Source organism: Micrasema longulum, unplaced genomic scaffold (assembly GCF_059751315.1).
Source record: "Micrasema longulum isolate JH-2025_06_02 unplaced genomic scaffold, ASM5975131v1 h1tg000319l, whole genome shotgun sequence".
In the NCBI taxonomy this organism is placed as follows: domain Eukaryota; kingdom Metazoa; phylum Arthropoda; class Insecta; order Trichoptera; family Brachycentridae; genus Micrasema; species Micrasema longulum.
The window spans coordinates 1,130,505-1,153,866 of NW_028277523.1; positions in this window are offsets into that span (position 1 = coordinate 1,130,505).

The following is a 23,362-nucleotide window of genomic DNA, read 5'->3' on the forward strand; positions in this document are numbered from 1 at the left end:
TGTCTTTTTGATTTTAATAATAATAATGGTTTATTAACAAAAATTACAAATTATTTATCTACTACATACATACTTATGTAATAGATTTCTCTGGATTATGCCTAGTCTGCCCAACTAGGTACAACCTGTTTTAAGGCAGACGTTTTTGTGCAAAAATAAATAATAAAATGACTACCTACTAGTTATTTACTATAAAGTTGTACAACACATTTCCCATTTATTATTTTAGAATGTTTTTTAGTAAGTTTTCCGATTTTTGTCTACGTAAATCCAGTAACCATTTTATTACAAATTTATTTAATTGGATTCGGGTCATGGTTTTGTAATGTTTGGGTAACATTTTATTTTATTGAAATAAACGGCACTCAGAAACGGCACTCAGTGCTTTTTACATATAAGTTACAAACACAGTTAAATATACATACATGTAAGTATTAATTTTAGCAATACATTTAAAACAATATTATTAATTTACAAGTTAAGAAAGTCTTAAAAAGATAAACTATATAGAAAAAAAATATTACTAGTTTTTAAATTATTGATATGATGACGATAATTTGATATCAGAAATACTTTGAACCAGTTAAAATAAACTAAGAAAACAATTTTGAATAACACTAAACGATAAAACATATAAATTGTGTGTATTATTATTAACTAATACTTAGGTAAATAGTATATATTTATGTATAAAAATATATAATGAAATATTTTTACTTATAAATAAAATTAAGAAAAGAAACGAAAAAAAAAAGAAACACTAATAAAGAAGTTTGAACAATAATAAATGGAATATAAAAAAAAAGCTATCTAGAACTATAAGGTACCTACTAGCTTCTCCTACTCATGAAATACTGGAGAAGAGCCTTTCTATATGTACTAAATTTCACGTGAAATGAGTCACCAACGTCTCGGTACTCGTTGCTTAGAGTGTAAAGTCTATTGATGACTGCATTTTTATCAACTCAAATCTGTGTTCGCCTCAATTCATGCTGCGTTTCTTGTTCCCCAATGTCACATAATTTGTTTGTAAAAAATCATTTCTACTTTAATAATAAATGTCTTTAATTCTTGGACAACCCTCGTACAAACACAATATATTATGATGTGTCCATAATCCTGTTTGCAGTAGATGAATCTGTTTTAATCCATTCAAATGCTAGGACACGTTGGTTCTGTCAGTATAATATGGCGTTACACTATCTACAGCTGAGCCTCCTAAAGAGTGGGTTTGTCCAAAAAATTAAGGGGAAGTGTTTTATTGAAAAATAGTATATTTTAACCAATCACATTATTTTATTTTATTTCTTTATAAATATTGCTGTGTATAAAATGGTATAATACACAGTTTTTTTAACACGGTTCAAAATAACATGGTTCAAAAATATTTTAAAAAAAATGTAATTCAACAATGCATAATATTACAGTAATTAAATTATAGATACTACGTCGCTTTAGTTCGTTTTTGTCCAACAGACAATTTTGTACGAATTTGAGTTAAGTATACAGGAGTTCTGAGAAAGGCTTTATTTATAAAATCAAATTGATAAAAATATATTTTTAATTGTTTAGGGGTTTTTTTTAACGAAAGTTGTCTTAAGCCGTGGTCAACAAAAGCTTAAGCTTAAACAATAAGAAATTATAAAAAAATTGACAAATATTTTTTTTTCTCGCAACAGTCTCCTGTAATAGTCTTTTTCCTAAGACAAAATCCAAACTTATAAACTTCTCCTGAAAATGGCTTTTATTTTATTAGGGAAATCAACAGTTCTACATACATATTTATAGTAAACAATCAGATATAGTGTATAAACTCAGAACTAATAACAGATTTCTACATAGTATACAAAGTTAGTAAAGAAAATATATTACATATCAAATAAATACATATAATTCATACATATAAAAATTTTATTTTCATGTACTAGTAAATATTTTTCAATAATCAAAGATTTTTTAATATTTTTTTTGTTTTGGAGAATTTTATATGTTCATCCAGGGCATTGAACACTCTAGGGCTAGGGACCATAAAATATAAATTTCTCAGAGCAAAGGTCATACGAGTGGTATTAGATAATTTAAATCACAGAAAAACCTCGTACGAGCATTCTGCTGGGATCTCCTCTTGTAACTGTATGGCCAGAAATGTATTATTTTGTCTAATACGAGGGTTGCTACTTAAGTTTTGAGATATGGCAACACCAGTGGGAATATGTCAAATTTGACATTGTCATCGTAAAGTTTGTCATTTTTAATGGTAAACGTACTTAGTAACGTTTCGTCATACGAGGGATATTTGTGTTGTTTATACATATTCGAAAAATATTTTTTGTTGAAAAAATGGAAATAAATTGTAAACATTTTCGTCCGATGATTTTTTTTGACTTTCAAAGTGGATTAAACCAACAACAGTATAATTTGAGAATCGCCCAAAATAAGGCTCGTGTCGATTAGTGCAAACAAATGTTTCAAAATATAATCGCGGTGCTTCAAAAGACGTCTATAAGATTAGGACTGGCGACAAATCATGGATCTATGCGTATAAACCCGAAAATAAACAAAAAAATCCTGTATGGGTCTTTCAAGATATGCCTAATCCAACAAAAGTTGTTCGCGCACGAAGCACCTCGAAGCAAATGATCGTATGTTTTTTCGGAATAACTGGATATGTCTCCACCGTTCCATTCGCAACGTAGAATGGTCAATTTCGAATGGTATACCACCATTTGTTTGCCAGAAGTGTTTGGAAAAATAAGGGAAACCAATTGCAGATGACAATTCATTCTCCACCACGACAATGCAAGCTGTCACACATCAGCTCATACAAGTAAATTTTTTAGCATTCAAAACATCAAATAGATAGATCATCCGACGTAGAGTCCTGATTTGTAACCCAATGATTTTGTCTGATTCTTGCATATCAAAAATTAATTGCAAGGTCAACGTTTTTCGACGCCTGAAGAAGCGGTTGATACGTTCAAATCCCATGTTTTGGAGGTACCTCAATCGGACTGCAAAAAGTGTTTAAAAAATTGGTTCAAACGCATGAAAAGTAAATTGATCTCCAGGAAGAATATTTTGAAATACAATAAAGCTATTTTCCATTATAAATTTATGTTTTTACTTGTCTGTTTTATCTCAAAACTTTTTCAATTATGCACGACTGTGAATGTGTGATTTTTAAATATATGTTATGTACTGAACTTCTGATGTCTGAGTACCACGTAACATTATTATAATATATTGAAAATGTTGGTGCGATAAGAAGTTTATAAAAAAAGTAATTATGCTAATCAAATGTTAAATTGAGAGGAATAATACCAATTTGCATTAGTGCGAAAACGCTCCCCTTGGCCAATCAGTCAGCGTAGAGGAAATTTCATTTGTATCACCCTTCAACTAAAATCAAAATCACTCTGCTCAATCTGCCTTTGCCGGATTTCAACACCAACCTGACAAATAAATAAATTGTTCAAAAATGGGGTTATCACTTACCTCTAATGAATAAAGCATTTAATAAATTAGTATTGTATAAACATATAATAATGATAAAATTGAGGTGTAGTGGTCAGCTCGTTTACCTACCATGCAAGAGGTCTCGGGTTCGATTTCCGAGATGGTAGAAATGAAATATTTATTTTAAAATGTGTTCTACACTAGAATATTTCATAGTCCCTAGACTGGCATCTGAACCATAAGGCTGATCATCTTACCTTAATGTAGCAAAAACTATCAAGATATGGTGTGGCTGTTGTACAAATGCAGTGCCCTATGCACTTTTAGATGCAAAAAGGGAATGATGGTGATGATTAATAATTAAAGTATTAAACAGTTCGATTTAACTTCTCTCGAATGAATTATAATGCGATGTTCCTATGTATTTATGCTGCGAATGCCCAGTTGCATTCCACCGGCAACACCACTGACTAGTCCAACTCGTTAGCGTCCATGTTGTGAACCCCGGGCAGTGGGATCACCGGGCAGAGGATGAAAGGCGAGTTTCTGGCGCCTTCAAACCAGAACAAACTAGATAGGGAAGGTAACCCTGACAGAAAAATCCACCTGAGAAGGCAACGGGAAACCACTTTGGTCATCTTTCCCCAGGAATCACTATGGCGAGTACATCCAACAAGCAGTTGTCCTGGCCTCAGAGTAGCGCTGGACCAAAATGCTTTCACTGTAGTGATCGCAAACGTCGGGGAGCTGATAAGGCACCGCAAAAAGAAGAAGTGTTCGGACCAATTCTCAACCTAATCTATACCGCAACAATGTTTGAGTATGTCCACATGCATGCAGACTGGCTGGATTTCCTCCTTAGGGAGTTATTCATCCCTCTCTGTTGAAATAAATTCAAATATGAATAACTCCTTAGGGAGGAAATCCAGCCAGTCTGCAAGCATTTGGATATACTCAAACATTGTTGAATTAACTACCTGGTAAAACAAGAAGTATAAAAACTGGAAAATTGTTTTCAAGCGTTGCCTAGTAGGTGGTTTGGTTCAGCCGGATGAATCTCACCCACGTGATAAAGGTTTCAGCTCTTTTACTTCACAAAAGTCAACATTGAAAGCATCCACCACATACCCGAATCCGTTTTAAAGACTAAATGTCTTTCTTCGGATTCACTCATACAAGCAAGCATTGTTTTTTTCATTACAAATTGATTATATTTCATCCTTTACTAACCAAACTCAGTAAGGAAAAGCGCGAACAAATATTTACATTTACAACTTTCAATGTCCCTTTCACTGTCGCTCTAAAACCACCCCTCATCCTCTAGAAGGTAGATCCTTCACCTGAAAATGTTAACAGCTCCCCAGGGAGTTGAATTCAGTCCCTGTCTACCTAAAAATTTTGGACAAACTCAAAATATTTTTGATAAATCCACCTGGTCCATGAAGAAGTATAGAAATTTAGAAAAAATACTTTTAGGCGCTGCCTAGTACGTGGAAGAAATAATTCAACTAGATAAATCTCACCCGCAGAAATAAAGGTTTTTGCTCTTTAACATAACAAAAGTCAACGGATGGAAGAGTTGAGGAAATGTGAATGTTCAAACATGGGCAGAATGGTGAATGTTACACACTGTGTAAAGTGGCCACTTAAACCAGCCAACGACACGTCGTAAGCCCTGTAAATGCCTAGACTTCCATATTCCCTTCTCAAAAATGTTTTTACTCTCTGTTGAAATAAAGTTAAATAATATACCTATACGTCATTTTGGAAATCTGATAAACCATCAGTATTGAAAAGTAATTTAAAAATTTGGTTGACGGACATTGGAAGTAAGGAATCGGAGAATTTATTGAGGATAGTAATCTAAATATTATGCTATCCCATTGAATCACATAAAAATTTATTGTATTTTTGCATGTGCATATATATTGTGTATGTATGTGTGTATATATATGTATATGTATGTATATGTGTGTATATATGTATGTATGTGTATATGTATGTGTATATGTATGTATGAAGTATGTATGCTTTATATTTATATATTTAATTGTATTTTTACATTTAATGTAAACTGTATTTTTTTTTCTTTTCTTCTCTTTTGGGCTGTAACTGTTTTTTTATTTCTTTAATATTGCTTTTATTTATAGGAAACATATTCGAAAACCATATTTGCCGCAACAAATCGGTTTCTTAGAACAGGCATTTGCCCATATAGGAACCGATTGCAACATTAGGCGTATTAATATTTCTGGCTTGCCGACCCTTCATATACTGAGCCTACTCCTAGTACAAGCAGAATTCGCCAGAGTGTTTTTTGTGCCATTTTTGTAACATTGTATGTATAAACTAATAAATAAATAAATAAAATATACCTAGCTACCCTTCCTTTCCATTTCCTAGCGCACTCCATGTAACAATAATTCTACGTGTGAGTGCTGAAATAAAAATCAAATAATCAGTACTAATCTAACATCAAACGAGTGAAGTGCTTAACTAATCTTCCTTAAGCGAGCTGTGCGTGCGTCTTTTTAGACCGCCAGCTCCATACAAGCTGTGCGAGCGTCTCGCGACCGCCAGCTTCACCAGAGTTCCAGCACACGTCATGCCTTATCATCAGCAGGTTAGTGGAGTTGCGCAACCTTCCTTCCCCAACAATACAATTCACTTACTAAAATTTCCTCTTCCTAGGACGAGGTATTCTTTACACCTCGTCCACTCCTCCACAAGAAGTATGTAACATATATTAGTTATATTTAACTTTAGTAAATTTTTATGCGACGTATAGTACTTCTCTCTGGCGAAATGCGACATTTATATCCGCCTCGTGGACTAGTGGTTAGTGCGTTTACCACATCACTCGATAGAGATACAATGCATGTTCCTAATTAATGCAGTGACCCATGCACTATCAGGTACGATTTAAGGTCTGATGATAATGGTTACAGAATGCACTTAAAAAGATAACTCAATCCGACATGCATTAGTTCTGCACGCCGAAGGTAAAATTGCCGTTTAGGAAAGGTTTACTAACGCCAATATGCTCACGTTTCAATTTTACATTTTTAAAAAATAGTTTATGTATTTATTTTGATTGTTTTTCAAATAAACGATGCATATTTTCTAATATCACAATACCGTAATAGCATAGAATTGAGAATAGTCCAGAAGGAGCATAGAATCATATTTGAATACATCGGACTGTGTCTAATAATCCCCCCACGATTGGCCTACTTTCGCCGCGCGCATTCGTGATGTCGCTGCGTAATGTTGCTTGATGGGAAGAAAAATAATCATAACACAAATGTAAGGTAAAAAAAAAGCAATCTGTTAATTTCTCTAAAATTTTATTGTGCACGCGGAAACACTGATTGACACAACAGAGTAGATAAGTAAAGGGGCATTAATTAAAAGTAATTTAATTTATGAACTTTGAACTTAAAATAAAAAAACAAATTTTATTTTACATAAAACGGATATTTTTATATCATGTTAAATAATATTTGATGTTTTGAAGATACTGTCGTTCAAATGTCTCCCACGGCGTTGTTTAATCCGAGGTCTAATTTTCATTAGATGAGCAAAGTAGGGTAATTTACTGCCCTGGCAACACTAACGAAATTTCCATTTTGTTTCTTCGACAATCTGACAGATGGAAAAATAATTCAATTTTAAAGTAATGCATTTGTTACATACACATTCGTTTGCTAATTACACATGAAATGTGATTGCATCCTATTTCATTAAGATCCTAGCAGTATTTCTACACTTTAAAAGGACACAACACGGCATAGTTGAATTCAAATCAAGAGCGTACTAAGCGACTTAAAAAAAAACTAATGTGAAAAGGAAAAGTTTCTAAGCGTAAAAATACACGTAAAAAGAAGGTCCTTCATAAACACAGGAATTTACCAGCTAGTCAGGACCTGAAACAAAGAACCTCTGTACATTTAAAAACTGTGAAATAAATAAATAAAAAAACTGTTTAACGCGTTTGATAGCGAATATGAATTAAAAATATTACCATATACTCGTATGTATGTGTACATAAAGTAGTTAAATACACATGTTTTTTAATTAACATTGACCCTCTACAAAATGGTGGTAAGAAAAAAAAATAATTTAGACATTGGCCCGTGTAGATCTTAGCCACATAAATAATGAAAACAAAAATGATTCGTAGCTGCGTATTTGAAATGGAAAAGGGTGCAAAAATGACCAATTTTGCATTCAAGTAGGTATACATTACACGACCCTTTGCGTCGAGTATCTAGGAACCCATTATATACGAGACTATGGCAATAAAATGATTCAATTTAACATGTGAAGTGCGCGGAGTGCATTTTGGCTAATTTGCGCTTATTTCACTCGATTTTGTTCCAAATTGATTGAAAGCGGGGGTCGCGTCGGTTAATAGACTGTGGACTGTGGCCATACCATAGGTCGTAGGGCATGGAGGTAGTGCATTAGATGAAAAGTGTGGAAATTCAAAACATTTAAGCGATATTTCGTCAAAAGATATTGAACCACGGCGACGGGGGCGGAATCAATATCAGGGTTTTTAGAGTAAAAATTCTCACAACGAAAAAACTTGAAAAACATTATTTAAATGCTGTAAAAATCACTCTGACTTTTCCTATTTTGACTACGTACACTGTCGTCATAATCAAAAGGGCAGTTCTTGACAAAAATCACGAAATAAATGAAATGTAAGGTAATGTTTTACAAAAATTCCGAAACATTTGATGTATAACAATGAGTAGCACGAAAAATTTTTCATTATGAAAGTTGACCTAATATTTTTAAGTATTAAGTTTTTTAGGTAATAACACGATGTCCAGATATTCATAAACAAAAATTCAGCGCAGATATAGTACACTCACGTTTTATTCTTTGTAAATAATCGACATATTGTGTTTTTATTTATGATAATTTACAATTTGTTTTAAATTTGCATAAAGGTGATAGTAAAAGGTGTTAAATCTCAAAATACGACTTTTGCGAATAACTGCTCTATGCTTATGACGACAGTACATTTAAATAATACCGACTGTAAACTATTTTTTTTTGCCTAAAACTGTTATGATTTTTCAAATACATTATCTGTCGACCTATTTTATTAATGAAGTATTTTATATTTACTAATGTACATATACATGTACGTATACATCTATAAAGCATAATGTTATTCGATACCTTGATTTATTATTTTTGTTTATTAGATAAGTACCTACATACTAATTTGCTATACCATAAAACGCTTCAATTTCATTTCATACCTTTCACGTATACAGATAATAACAATAGCTTTATGTGAAACAAATAAATAAAATAAAATAATACAAACAATTAAAAGAAATAAAGAAAATACATAGAATAAATATAGTAAATAAAATAAATGAAATAAATGAGACAAACAAAATAAATATAAGAAATAAAATAAACAAAAAAATGTTAAAATAAAAGTAACCGATACGGTATACTCAACCAAGATTGAAAAATAATTTTAAAATAAATATAACCGATACAGTATACTTGACCAGGATTGAACAATAATTTTACAATAAAAGTAACCGATACGGTATACTTGACCAGGATTGAAAAATAATTTTACAATAAATTTTTAAATAAATGTAATCGATACGGCATACCTGACCAAGATTGAATTTAAAAAAAAATAAATAAAAGTAAACGTTACAGATAATAACAATACCTTCATGTGAAACAAATAAATAAAATAAAATAATACAAACAATTAAAAGAAATAAAGAAAATACATAGAATAAATATAGTAAATAAAATAAATGAAATAAATGAGACAAACAAAATAAGTAAAATAAATATAAGAAATAAAATAAACAAAAAAATGTTAAAATAAAAGTAACCGATACGGTATACTCAACCAAGATTGAAAAATAATTTTAAAATAAATATAACCGATACAGTATACTTGACTAGGATTGAACAATAATTTTACAATAAAAGTAAACGATACGGTATACTTGACCAGGATTAAAAAATAATTTAAAAAAGAAAAGTAACCGATACGGTGTACCTGACCAAGATTGAAATTTAAAAAAAATAAATAAAAGTAAACGATACGGTATGCTTGACCAGGATTAAAAAATAATTTAAAAATAAAAGTAACCGATACGGTATACTTGACCAGGATTAAAAAATAATTTTAAAATAAAAGTAACCGATACGGTGTACCTGACCAAGATTGAAATTTAAAAAAAAAAATAAAAGTAAACGATACGGTATACTTGACCAGGATTAAAAAATTATTTGAAAATAAAAGTAACCGATACGGTATACCTGACCAAGATTGAAATTTAAAAAAATAAATAAAAGTAAACGATACGGTATACTTGACCAGGATTGAAAAATTATTTGAAAATAAATGTAACCGATACGGTATACCTGACCAAGATTGAATTAAAAAAAAAAAAAAAGTAAACGATACGGTATACTTGACCAGGATTGAAAAATTATTTGAAAATAAATGTAACCGATACGGTATACCTGACCAAGATTGAATTAAAAAAAAAAAATAAAAGTAAACGATACAGTATACTTGACCAAGATTAAAAAATAATTTTAAAATAAAAGTAACCGATACAGTATAACTGACCAGGATTGAAAAATAATTTGAAAATAAATGTAACCGATACGGTATACCTGACCAGGGCCTCGATTATGATGGGAAGATAAAGACGTCATATCTTCACCTTGACGGTATAGTTTAAGGAAAATTCCTTCTAGCGATTATAAAGATATACTACCGATCCCCCACCTTCAAGTTTTGGGTAAGTACATCGATATGAAACAAGGAGAAGCGTACGTCACGGTACACATATCTACGCTCTAAAATGACATAGCTTCAGTATGACGTCATAGTTTTTAGTTGAAGATAAAAGTCTCCCGACCGACCATAAAGGTACACTACCGATACTCCCACCATCAAGTTTTGATGTAAGTACATCGGTTTACACTGACGGGTCTAAGATCCCTCGATACGTTTATTTACGCATTGAAAGTGTCAGAAATTTTGGTCCACCGAGCAGTTTTCCCTTTAATTATGGTGGCACTTTTTTTCTTAAAAGCGTATTAAAAATATGAGAGAGAAATAAGTAAATTTTAAAGTCGAATTAAATTCCGACATAACTGTCAATTTAATAAAACAAACGCCCAATATCTAGGCGTAAAAAGTTGCCACTATAAAACATAAATGTACATATGTTTTTATATTTTTTCCTTTCTTTTACTATCTTTTTACTCCGAGTGTATGTATTAAGACGTTAAAGGAGCCGGCTTTGTAGTCGATCGGTAGATACATACAAACGATCGTTAAGCGTACCATCTAGGTGATCTCCAAAAGTCATATAAAATGCATGTTTAAGCGAGCATTTTTTACTTAAATTGGGATTTATTGGAGTTTATAATCGATTTGAAGTGAGCACTTTTTATTACAGAAGCCTTTTTAAAATATAAATTAGAACAATTTAAAATGTTAATGACGAAAAGAACGCGGACTAATTGTTTGCGGTCATTTCGTTGGCTTATTTCGATCTTGTGATGTCAATATGACAAGTAGATAGAACATACCGAGGTAAGATACAGATAGTACAGAAGTTAAGTATATCGTCTCGATATATACAGATGAAGATAGCGATCATAATCGAGGCACAAGAATGAAATTAAAAAAAAAAAAGTAACAATATTACCAGTACCAAAAAAGGCAGGTATGAAGGTCATAAAAACGTTAAAAATATATTGTTAAATTAAATATTACAACGATAATTATCTTCTTTTAAATAAAAAAGAGAATACAATTCTATAAAAAAAGGTTTCAACTAAAATGTTTCAATAAATATATTTTTTTTAAAGTATTACTGAAGGCATAATTTTACGTAGAAATAAAGGAAAATGTCACAAAAATGTATGTGCTTTAAAATACTTGTATTTCTTTTCAAAAACAAAAAAATTAAATTTGGCTTCAGCGACTTTCATGTTCAATTTATTATCTTCAAATTATTTTAACACATTTTAGTTCAATACTTAGTCTTTATTGAGATCCTATATACCTTAGTTTAGTTTAAATTTAAAATGGCGTAATCTGCCAGTCTAAAAGTAATTATATTTTAGTTACATAAAACTTTTAAGCATACTTTTTAACAGAAATACCTTTAAAAATTATTGTTTTTATCTAATTAATGTTTTTTTTTATTTTTATTACTGCGCGATTAAAAAACATTCGTTTTAAAATGACAAAATTGTATGATTTTCTCATTTTGCGTGCGTTTTACCAGACTACAGCCTGAAAGGTCGCGCTGAGATTAAAAAAGCCTCCAACGGGTTTGTCTCTTACTATAGCGTTGATATTTTGGTATTAGTGAATTTTTACATTTATTACAGGTACTACTACTGTCTGTTCAGTATTACTAGAATTTCCGAACAAACAAACCAGCCGCGTGATATCCGACAGAGAATGGCATATTTCACACGTATCGTTCAAATCCAAACGGCACAGTAAAATTAGGGTGGATTGGGATTTATTTAATTATTTTTTATTTATTTTAAATGTATTAGATGTATTATTTTTGTTTAATTTAATTGAGTACGTACTATTATTTGGCATATGATGTATTGCTCCTATTTCTTATATTTCTTACTTTAGTATTGAGTGAGTTTCTAGAATACATATCTCAATTATCATTTCAATTATGCTTTTATATATAGATTCTTTTTCTGTTGATTTAAATGATACTCTTATTTTGTTTTTTATTTAATACTACTATATTTTACAATTATTTTGTTGATTATAATGATACCACTATTTCGTATATTTGATTATGTGTGATTCTTAATTTGTATAATTTATATTTTAAAAATTATTTCTGATTATCTTTTTTGCATTGTATTCTTTGAAATTTGGTTATTTATTACATTTACCTTTTTTTCTAGATTGTTATTCTGTCATAATAATTTGATCTATTAATTTTCCTATGTATTTATATTGTTATTTATTGTGGCTTGACACAGGCATAGCCTAAAAAGCCTTAATAAGTTCATAAATTTTTGATTTTGTAATTTTGAATGAATAAATAAATAAAAATTACCCCCAGGTGGAGATTATTCGGCCTCGTAGTGTACCTACTGGTTATTGCGTTTATCAATAATATAATAAAACAGTAATTAGAAATCAATCTACCCTATGCGATATAACACTGTAGGCTCGAGGTTCGCACGTGTACAGCAATCCAGCCTCCGTGAATCAGGCGCGTGCGGTGACTTTTATCAGTAGGGATGCTGACAAAAAATAATCATGTTCTTATTTTTAGTAGTTATGATCGTAGATATACAAACCAACTTATATCATAAACTTTACACATCAATAATTTATGTTGTATATGTTTATTTATGGTTTTACAACATTTTGATTCGAATAAATTCTCAGCGTGGGATAACAAAATAATTTGTTTCTCTAAAAAGTATTCCTCAAATTTTAAGTCAAATTAAAGTCAGTATTGCATATAATCATTTTCGTAAAGCGCGCTTGAGGAATTATGTAATACGCTATATAAGTTATCAATTACAAAGTAAATAGTTGGTTGGGTTGGAATAGTTATAATTTGATTGATCAATATATTTTGTTATTGTATAATTTCTTTAAAATATATATGTATTTCAAGTAATTTATAATGTGTATAGTACGAGTATATTAATATTTCATACTCGATTTATTTATATTTTTTTTTTTAAGCACTCTTTATAACACATATATGTAAATGGCAGAAATGCCGTATATAAATATACAAATAAATAAAAAAATAATATTTAACGCTCAATTAATTGACGGAGCACAGGTGCGTCTAGAGGTGAAGCAGTGGGTGTTCTTATTTTCTTCTCCATGTGGACATCACCCTTCAACCTTCAAGAGGCCGTATCGTTGGCCAGCACTTTCGCCTCCTCAAACGTCAATTCTGCGTCCCTTAATTCCTCCGAATAAAGCTGAAAGATCACCATCGACGATCTTCCAGGACGATGCCCGTAGGTGTGAAAAGGAGATAAACATTAAAACACCTAAAACATGACCCGAGACAGTCGTTCTTAAATTTAGGCCAAATGTCAATAATACGCTTTTTCAAACTTTATGCTAAACGTTATTAGAGTCAAATTACAACAGGGATGGAGAATACCTTAAATAAGGGAATATGGAAGTCTAGGCATTTACACGGCTAATGACCTGCCATTGGCTGGTTTAAGTGGCCACTTTACACGCTATGTAACATTCACCATTTTGCCTTTGTTTGAACATCCAAATTTCTTAAATTCCTCCATCTATTGATTTTAATGATGTAAAAGAGCTGAAACCTTTATTGTTGCGAAGAAATTCATCTGACTGAATTATTTCACATACTAGGCAACGCCTGAAAACGATTTCCCAATTTTTAAACTTCTTCTTGGACCAGTTGGTTTTATTACAATATTTGAGTTGGTCCAAATGTTTGTAGATAAAAAACTGGACTTCACCCCCTCGGGAGTCATTAAGATTAACAACTGGTCCAAAAAGAAGATTAAAAATTGGAAAATTGTTTTCAGGCGTTGCCTAGTATGTGAAATAATTATTCAAGGAATTTGAGAAATTTGGATGTTTAAACAAAGGCAAAGTCTTTTGTCTGCAAACATTTGGACAAACTCAAATATTGTTATTAGAGGTTCGTAGGTTTTCACGGCCTTCAGAATACAGATAGTGTTTTTCTGGGTTATTATGCCGTGTTTGTGGGCTTTGTATTGCCGACGTTTCGGAGCACATTGCAGTGTCCATCTTCAGGGCTGAATGTATGAGTGTAGTTTTTAGTGTGTTTAATTGTGAGGAATTTGTACCGTGTCGCAGTCGGGCAATGTATGTGGTTAAGTGTGTGGAGTTTGCACCGTGGGCTTTGGAAGCACCGGGTACCATGAGGTTCGTAGTCGTATCCCATCATCCCTGTTTATGTTATTAGGATGCTTGTATATTTCTATGGCTTCCTTTATTAAACGGGCTTGATGATTTTTGGGCTTTCCAAGGACATTTGGCTCAAATGAGAAATTATGCCCTGTTTCTATGTAGTGCTCTGCAAGAGCTGATTTATCCGGGTAGCCCAACTTGCATGCACTCTTGTGCTCTTTTATTCTTGTCATTATGTTTCTGGCAGTCTGCCCTATGTAGACTGTTTCACAGCTTTTGCAATTTAATTTATATACTCCATCTGTTTCAAGTGGGTCCCGATCTTTTACTGATTTTAGTAAGTTTCTTACTTTTGAGGTCGTACCGAACACTGTCCTTATGTCCCGTTTCTTAATTTAACCACATACATTGCCCGACTGCGACACTGTACAAATTCCTCACAATTAAACACACTAAAAACTACACTCATACATTCAGCCCTGAAGATGGACACTGCAATGTGCTCCGAAACGCCGGCAATACAAAGCCCACAAACACGGCATAATAACCCAGAAAAACACTATCTGTATTGTTATTAGAGTCGTTTTTTCTTTGCATTATACAAATTGGATCCTCTTTTCTCTCTCGAGTCTCGTAGAAAAAATCTAAAATGTAATGAACCTAAAGCGCGTGCGCCAAAATTCGGACGATTGCTATGAGGACTAAACGCAACTCGACAAGCAGCATCCCGCGTATACAACGAATACTATCTAAGGACAAGATACCTAGATATTCGGTACATCCGTTGATATAAGAAATACGAATACGTACTTATCTAGGTATGTATAGGTACTGAAATATTTGTTGAATCGCGTGCACCCGAACGTTCTCAGTGAGAATTTTAGGAATACACACTTGTTGATGTTATTTCGTATTAATAATGTTATTTTTGTAAAATACATATTGTTTTCAAATTTTCAAGGGATGCGCCGAATCCACAGTATCTATGGACGGAACGCGCCTGCCGTAAATGTATTGTACTTGGGCAATATTTTGTAAGTTATTTTTTGCGACTCAACTGGCTCACCCCGGCTGACCCACGTTTTACGTATTTTTATTCAACTGATTACCTGAGATTAACGTAATCGTGACGTGAGCGGTTTGAATGGGATCAAAACTCGCTCTATTTATTTCCACCCTTAAAAAATAAACGTGATTATTTAACAATGTTTTCAGGACGTCTTTTTTTTATGTGACACAATACAAGTGTAGCATACTTGCACATTGCGTCTTTTGTGTTAAGTATTATTTGAAAGTCTTTTAAAAAACTACTCTAGACGAATATAAAATGATTTATTTTAGGAATACGTATTTTTTATTATTATTATTTATTTATTTATTTTTTAGTAAAAATAAATATTTGCGTTTTTATGATTAACTCAAATATTTAATTTTGAGGGCTATTTTCATTTCCATTGAGGGGTAGATATGGGTTTGAACTACAGACCTTTGATCTGTAAACCCGAGACACTAGCCACAAAACCATAGCCCGATTAAATTATATATAAAATGTTAAGATAAGTTGTGTTCATTTTTATCCAAATAAAGAGAACAAGAGAAGACAACAACAAAAAAATACAGCAATATTTTGAGTTTGTCCAAATTTTTGTTGATAAGGACTGGATTCAACTCCCTGGGGAGCTGTTTATATTAAAATATTACAACAGAGATGAAGAACATTTTAGAGATGGTAATATATAAGTGTAGGCATCTACAGGGCTTATGACCTATTATTGGCTGGTTGAAGTCGCCTCTTTACACACTGTGTAACATTCGCCATTCTGCCCATATTTCAACATCTATATTCCTTCACTTCTTTCATCTGTTGATGTTTGTGAAGTTAAAGAGCAAAAACCTTTATTTATGCGGGTGAGATTCATTTAGTTGAATTATTTCTCCTACATACTAGGCAACGCCTAAAAATATATATTTTTTAATTTCTATACTTCTTCATGGACCAGGTGGATTTATCAACAATATTTTGAAATCGTCCAAATTTTTTGTAGACAGGGACTGCATTCAACTCCCTGGGGAGCAGTTTATAACAGAGATAAAAAACATTTTAGAGAAGGTAATATAGAAGGCTAGGCATCTACAGGGCTTATGAACTGTCATTAGCTTAAATATAAAAAAAAGAAGATAAACATTAAATTTTTGCTAACATGAGTCTCTAGTTTCTGATTGATTCAAATAGTTGTGTTTTGTTTTACTGGCATGGTGGTTTATATCAACAATATTTCGAGTTTTTATTTTTTTAAATATATTTTTTTAATTAGTCAACAATGTATTCTCTTTCATTATTAAAAAAATCGATTTAGTCAATAATTTATAGCATCTTCATCGTACACTGCGCAATAATTGCCATCAGCTTCGGCAGCTTTATTTCCTTGATTGCACGCGAACAGAACTCAGTGTCGAAAATGCTCTCATTCGTCTACTTGACATTCCATTTGGATGGAGGATTGTAATAAAATAAAATAAAATATCTAACGTAAAAGCAAATAAACTTTCTTGTAGAGCAGGGAATTATCGAACCTTTACCATTTTGTTTTACTTTTACTGCTCATTTTTAAATTTGGAAAAAAACGGTTATGTAACATGTAATATAAGAAAAAAAGGTGCAGTGCGTTCGAATGTTGCGATTATCGCATTTCTATCAAGAAGAGGCCGCGTTATAGTAATGGGCGATTTTAATGCTGGAGCAGGAACAGACCTATCATTTGGCCCATTGGTGATGGGAAGGCATGGCCTCGGGCAAGTCAATGGCAGTGGTAGAAGGCTGATAGAGTTTGCAGCGACCTTTTAATTGGTGAAACCCTATTTCCCCATAAATCAATCCATAAATATACTTGGACTTTTCTCGATGGAAGAACAAATCAGCTTGTTTCTTCCGCGAACGATATTCTCGGCCCAAAACTGGAGAAGAGCCGTTTGGATTTTAGATTATACTGGGGAAAATAGAGGAACGCGCTTAACTCAAAGCACTGAGAGATAGTAAAGAGGATTCTAACAAAGTGAACACCCGTAAATGACCATGATTGTCGGCAGCATACTAATGTGTTAAAATAAAATAGGAAATCATTCGTAAGTTAAGTAAACCTTGAGAAAGAAGCTTGTTTAGCTTTGAAACCGATCGGTGGAAAAAAAAAATGGTTATAAATAAAGTGTTTTATTTATTTTTTTACATTTTATTGTATTGAAAACAACACTTCTACATACATTCTTATCGTAAACAGCAGATATATTGAATAAACTCAGAACCAATAACAGGTTTCCACAAATTGTACAAAATAAGCAAAGAAAATATAATACACGTGTAGTTTATACATATAAAAATGTGATTTTCATATATTTTTTTTTAATTATGAAAAGGTACATCTTTTTAAAAAAAAAAACGGTATTATAAATGGGGCGGGATCAGGACAGGGATGCATAAAGAGAGGATAGGGAGGAGAAGGGAGATGAACATATTTATTACTAAAGTGTCTATCAAGTTATATAATGCATTTTAAGTGTCAATTTCAAATCAGACAGAGTGATATTTGTGTAGTCTATGTATGTCTTTAAATTTGGTATTTTACACTGAAAAAGTCTTACGAAAAAATACATTTTTTACAGACGATGTTTTACTTATTGGTACATAAAACAGGTGGTACCATCTACAAATCCTGGCTGAAATACGTGTATTAAATTAAGTAATTACCCAGAGAAAAGTACATAAAATTATCAAGATGATATTACCAACTTTAGCACAGATCCTAACATGACCCAATCGATTCCTCACAAAACTTCCTTTTACAACAACAACAACGACAACAAACCATCCCGCCATTTTCCCGTGGGGGTGGCAGAGAGGATAGAACGCCATATTACTCTACATTTGCATACAGTCCTCGTTTCCTCTACATTTATACATCTTCTCATGCACGCACGCCGATTATTCCTACTTTGACATGTCCATCTTCAAATATTTGACGGACTTGATCGTACCATGTCTTTCTCGGTTTTCCTCGTTTTCTGCATCCTTTTAGCCGTTGTTTCGCTGTCCATTCGCTCTACATGTCCAAACCAGCGCAGCACCTCTTTCTTGATTCTGTCGATAATGTATATCTTAGCCTTACACAGTTCACGGATCTCGACATCTGTGCACCTATGATACATCGTTTTACCACGCATTCGTCTGAAGGATAGCATTTCGACAGCATTTAGCACTTTTAAAGAAATCCCATTCGTCCTAACGCCATTAATTCCTAAGAAAACTTTGACCATCTTATTAGCAACAGTACAATCATGTGCAACAACCTTATCGTCCTAACGCCATCTGTCATTGACAACCTTTAACACATTGAAGCAAACTAACCGGGTCTCGGAAAACAGGCAGCGTGCAGTCTTCTAATATTTAGTTTGGTAAGTTTCCACCTTTATTCGATGAACTTCACTGTGTAGGAAATATGGAAGAGATGATCTTGATAAAACGCCATTGATCGAATAACGAATGTTGCACAGTACCTATTACCTGTCATTGGCTGGTCTGAGTTATCATTTAAACCAGGGAATGACAGATAATATGCCCTGCAAATAGCGAGAATTCCATGTTCGCTACTTAAATTTTTAAAATCTGTTGGTATCAATCTTGAGAGGGCGAAATCTGGTACGTGTCTCCAAACATTGTTAATATGTGTCCACATATAAAGTTATGATTATGTGTCCACACTTAACATGTTTTTAATATACACTTTTCTTTTAAATCACCAATATAATTTTGCTCAGTAAGAATGTAAACATTACCTCCATTTTGAAGCCTGTTTGGCTCGCCTGGACTTCCCAAGCATTTAGAAAACCAGCTTGTGACAAGCGTGTAGAGTAGAAAAAAATAAATTTCCATCCTCCTTGCGAAAAAGTAGCGAGATTGTCTTACTCGAAAATGGTTTTTCTGGATATTTATGACTTCTAATACACGTTTTTTATAGCTTCGAAATTGATAGTAAAAAATCAAGTTCAAATCTAGAAAAAAACGAGACATTAAGTCTTAAGATAATATACAACATTATTTTGAATCTTAAGATTTTATTTTGGGCTTGACAGTCATGTACTTTTAGCAGTGTTCCATATTCTAATTACACTTATCATCGTAATTTATAAAATATGCTTTTTCATTATTTTGATCCTTGGAATTTTTCTATATTTATTGGCATTTCCTCTTCATTTTGATGATCTATGGATGCAAAATTCCATATGTCATAAATTGTAAATAAGTTTTTCTGTATTTACAAAAATGACACCCAGAACTTCACGCCCTATTAATATTCCAAACGTTTGAAAATATTATGTGTAGTTTAAACATCACTGAAGGAAAATTCGGGTGGATCACTCACTCTTCTCTGCTTCGTTCTTTTTTGAATAAAATACAATCAGTAATATTATAGAAAAATGTTGTTGAGAATGATGTTATAGTACTTTGGGAAATTTTAAAATACGTAATCTGATTTAAAATAAACGCATCGGCCATAAATACCTTTTTCCATCTACCTCAAATAATACTGAAATATATTTATTTATTAACACGATGGCTTTAAGAGGCCTAGGTCGTTACAACCAAATTCTCAATGGAAACGGAAGGACCCTTGATATTATACAATGCAATAGAGATCTAAATGAATTGCGTTCAGATTTTTTTTTTAGATCGGAGGATAATCATCACCTCACAATTAGTGGTCAACTAGAATCAATGGCATGCCTTTCTCAAATATATATTGGCCTACTCAATTATCCTCTACATTAAATGTAGTTGAGGCTTTAACTTGTTTTTATAATATATTTTACTAAGCAATCGAAAACTTTGTGTACCAAAAACTAAAAGTAAAAAAAAAACAAAATGGTACATTCCTTCTCTTAAAAAGGTAATTAAAAAAAATAGTAATATGTTACCCTTTCTCCTAAATTGAAAATAAAACTCAATAGACGCCATTAATACTGACTATGCAAACGCCTTTGATAGAGTAAATCATTTTATCTTTCTATTAAAGATTGAACATCTCGGTATTCACGGAGATTTTTTGCGATGGTTTTCTTATTATCTAACAAATTGCTGTCAATCTGTTGCGATTGGTGACTTCTGTTCGAACTTTGCTTTTAAATCGTCTGGAGTACCCCAAGGTTCACGCCTCGGGCTACTCCTTTTCAAAGCCTATATTTATGATATCGGCGAATGTTTCAAGTTCGTGCAGTTTAGTATTTTGCCGATAGTATAAAAGTAGTGATCAAGATAGCAGATCAAAAAGACCTTAATAGATTAGTTCCTATTGTATTAAAATCAGATTGTCAATGAACATTAAAATTTATTTTTATCGCGGTCGGTCATTATATTTAAAACTGTTTTCATAGACATTTAAATTATTAAAATGATGTTACATTTAGTCCACTAATTTTCATAAAATTCAAATCTTGCAACTCGTCGTATCATGCTGGATATTAGTTTTCTCTATAAAATTTTTAATAACCTAATTGATAGCCCACAGATTATCGGAAACATTTCATATCGAGTCCCTGCCTGTAGAATTCGTCATTCAGTACTCTTTGACATTTCGCATTCACAGACTTATTAGATAAAATACAGTACCCTTCAAAGAATACAGACAACCTAAAATAGCAGTTTTAGTGACATCGACAATGTAAATACTATAATCAGGGCCCCGATTACAATGGGAAGTTAACATTTATCTTCAATTTGACCTACAAAGTAAAATTAAGTTTTCTGTATGAAAACCAGAATATGCGTACAATTTTTTCTTCTGAACATGTTCAATTATAAGTTACCGACAAAGATACTTCAAATGTTCATGCAAATATACTCGTTTTTGTAAACAAATATCGGTTTTTCTTTATAGACAGTCGAAGATAACACCTTTAACTTCCAATTGTAATCGGGGCCCAGGTCTGTTAGACATTTTAAATTTATCTTCTGCTTAACTTTTACATATACTTACTACCTGTATTTAATGAATTGTTGGTTGTGAAATTTTAGTTATAAATATAAATTGATGTTCATGGAAACAGAGGGAGAGGAGGAGAGAATAGGGACGGCACTATACCAAGTCATTAATGTATTTTTATTTAATTTTTAGTATTGTTTAATTTTTCGCCTTCTTCTTTTATATCCAAAATAGATGTAAATGTAAAATCTGTCATTGGTCTTACTTTATTAAATTGTTTATTTATGTAGAAATGATGTCTGGGTGGGAACTTCCTACCCTAGTTAGAGATTGACAGAAGACACGAGGTTACTGTTTAATATGTATTTATTACATGGGGAATAAATAGTAATTTCATAGTTGCTGCATGTTGTCTTCTGTTGTCTTCTGTTGTCCAAGTGGATACTCCGTTGATGCTGAGTAGAGTGCAGCATTACCAAAGTGTCGTTTGAAGAAGATCTTCACAGCATTTAAGCATCCCACTAGATACCCCTGGTATCTCGGTAGCATCATCAGGCGTTTGATGTGTCGATTTATTGCATGTTGAATAAATATATGACACTTTGTTGTGGAATGCGAGCGTAGCGGCGATGATAGGTTAAAGAGACTGCACTTGAACTACATGTTGGAACGGAGTGACTGATTGAACTGGACAAACTGAACTTTACTGGACTGGGCGTTGACTGCGCTCTATGGTCTCTTTAAATGCCACGTTCCTTCGTTCTTCATATCTCCATAGTAGGGGCAATGCTAATGTACTGCATGACGTTGATTTCGTGTTGTGTAGAATCTAATGAATTGAATCCAATGTAAAACGCTGACTTGCTTCTTGAAGTCACGACGATGTTTCAGGTGAAATTATTTAGCGCGTGTGTGTCATCAATCATGGACTATAAACCCCATCTTGTATTTTATTGAAAAGCTGACTGATTTCTGTAATAAAAAAATAAATATATGCAGCTCAATTCTCATGTTCAAGGACTTCAGGTCTTTGGTCCAAATACCAAGTTTGGGGACTTCGCATAGCCTAAACATCGAATTTGGAAACTTAATACAGTCCAAAGACCGAGTTTGAAGACTTTGCGTAGAGCCCAAATATTAGGATATAATTTTTACATGATTTTTTTAGCCTTTGTGCAGCCTAAACATCAGTTTTGGAGACAGTGCAATCGAAACATAAAGTATTTTTAGACTTTTCCAGCTTAAATATAATGTTAGATTTTCTATATTCCTAACCTTAAAAGTAATTGCCCGAAACAAAATATTATCCCTCGCATTTACGAAATATTTAACAAGAATTTCATAAGTCAATAAGTATTTAACACTCCATCTAGGGTACAGAAAAAAATAACCAAATATGATTCAGAATTACAGAGAATAGACGTTTAGTTTTCTTTTGTTCTTTGGTACTCATAATTATTTTTAACATTTTCTTTACTTTAATGCAATTTTCCACTTCCACTTTGCTTTGTTCATCCTCTACCACTCTTTGTCACTTTCCTTATTTTTCCTTCCCGCTTCCTTTTTGTTTTGTCAGCATTTATTTGCTCTTCCTTTGTTATCCAGAATACTATTTTAATTACTTATTATTTTATTTTGGATATACGAGTATGTAGCACCAACTGTGTTACTTTTTCATTTGCAAATCGATTCATAATATGGTTTAATTTAAGTGAATTCATCTTATTGGATGAGTGCCATTTCGACAGTGGATTATGGAGTCAGGGCATTTACAGGGTTTATGACCTGTCATCGGCTGGTTTAAGTGATGGAACATTCACCGTTTATTTATTGATGATTGATTATATTCTTGAACTAACATGTTTCTTGTACGTTGACCGATTTATTGCCGTGTGACTTTTTAAACAATCTAAAATCTTTTTTTGGCCCGCGTAGAGTAATTAATGGCTAGAAGTTATTTTGAGTTCGATTCCCGGTGAGA